Source organism: Rattus norvegicus, chromosome 6 (genome assembly GCF_021556685.1).
Source record: "Rattus norvegicus strain SHRSP/BbbUtx chromosome 6, alternate assembly SHRSP_T2T, whole genome shotgun sequence".
NCBI lineage: Eukaryota > Metazoa > Chordata > Mammalia > Rodentia > Muridae > Rattus > Rattus norvegicus.
In genome coordinates, this window is record NC_141539.1 from 142053983 (window position 1) to 142056037 (window position 2055).

General features: G+C 41.6%; 1 pseudogene; it reads right to left on the reverse strand.

Annotated features, from left to right (window-relative positions):
- Positions 1-1218: 1218 nt before the first annotated feature.
- On the reverse strand, positions 1219-1590 carry LOC120103447 (Ig heavy chain V region 186-1 pseudogene; annotated as a pseudogene).
- Between the last annotated feature and the right edge of the window lie 465 nt (positions 1591-2055).

The window sequence follows — 2055 nt, forward strand, 5'->3', positions numbered from 1 at the left end:
CAGGGCCTCTGCATCAGCTCCTACTTCCTGACCTACTGAAGTTCCAGTCCTGAGTTTCTTTGGTGATGAACAACAATGTGGAAAGTGTAAACCGAGTAAAGCTTTTCTTCCCCAACTTTCTTCTTGGTTATGATGTTTTGTGCAGGAAAAACATCATGCAGGATTTTTATATTAAAATTCATATTACTTCATTCAAAGCAACTACAACCAAACCAGTATCTTGGAATCCAGAGATATTTTTATCACTGTGAATTATCACAGCATCTTCTTTATTATTTTATAAGAATAAAAATACCAATGGAACTGGGAACTAGTGAACAGAATGTCAAGATACAGTGTACCACAGTAAGCATAATTAGCATCACTTTATTCACAGATGTAATTTTTTATTAGCTTTAATCATTTTAGTCCCCAACTTTTCAACACTTTGACAGTTCCTCATCCTGTTCCTCTAGTTGGTGGTTCAGTGTCTGAGACATATTGAGGGTCCAGGTTAGTTGAGACTACTTGACTTCCTATTGGATTGCCTTCTTCCTCAATTTCTTCCAGCCTTTCTCTAATTAAACCATCAGAGTCCCTGTCTTCAGACCATTTGGAGGGTGCATGTATGTGCCTCTATCTGAGTCAGAGGCTGATGGGCCTCTCAGAATGCAGTCATGTTAACCTTCAATCTATAAGTGTATCATAGCATTCAGTACTAGTGTCAAGCCTTGGAGCCTCCTATTGAGATGGGTCCCAATATGGGCTCATCACTAGACTTTCTTTCCCTCAATATCATCTCCATTTTTGTCCCTGCAGTTCTTTTAGACAGAAAAAAATCTGGGTCAGTGCTTTTGAAACCACATCCCTCCACTTGATACCCTGTTTTGTACTGGAGATGGATTCTACCCTTTCCCTCTACCCACTTTTGGGCATTTAATCTAAGGTCACTCATTTTGAGTGATAAGAATCGCTTTTCCCAGGTTCCTGGAACATTCTTCTGGGTCTGCCTACCTCCTAAAGTTGTATATTTCCATTCATTCTGTTGCCCCTTGGATCGTCACTCCTGTTTCATACCACATGCACACACAAGTTAGAAAAGTTGACAAATGCCATATAATACTGTGGAGGAGACAAACAAAGGGTCACTCAGAATAACCAATTCCTAGCATGTCTTCAAAATAATCTCCATTTTCTCAATCCCAGTGCACCTGCCTGCTCTTTCGGCGTTTCTGACACTCAGGATGTGGTTACAACACTGTGTCTTGCACAGTAATAGACCACAGAGTCTTCAGATACCAGGCTGCTGAGTTCCATGTAAGCTGTTTTGGTGGATGTGTCTGTACTTAATGTGGCCTTCCCTTTGAACTTCTGATTATAGCTAGTGTCACCACTGTAAAGATTAATATAACCAATCCATTCCATGCCCTGTTCAGGTCTCTTTTTCACCCAGCTCATACAGTAGCTGCTGAGGAACTGCCTCCTGAAGCTGAAGTAAGAATTCTTGCAGGACAACTTCCCTGAAGCCCCAGGCCTCTGCAGATCAGAGCCACACTGCTGCAGCTGAATCTGGGAGTGAACACCTCTGGAGAGACAGAGAGTGGAAGGCATTTTCACCTCAGGTCCTTTCTACTTTTCAGATTTGAAACTTTAAACCCCTTACCTGCAGTTACTTAGAGGACAAACAGAGAGACTCAACTCCATTTCATGTTTAGAATAAGTATGTTCAGGTACTGTGGAGGGGACGCTGACCATTTATTTTCAGAGTATGGACATTGCTGTATTTACTGCCATAGATTCAATAAATTTGCATATACGTAAACAGGGTACTTCTTACAAAAGAACCTAGTCCAGTCGTACACGAGCTAGATAGGAGGGATTTGAAAGGTACAATGGTCAGGCAGCAAGATGCTCAGGTCCAAGTCCTAATCCTCTCTCAGTAAATGTATCCCATACACATTCCCTGAGCCATTTGAAATGCTGTGGGTTTAACATGAGAAAATAAAATCACAGCAGATTTCTGGCCTGTGACTGTTGTGCCTCTTTGGCACAATGACATCAACAGATGGTGGTTGT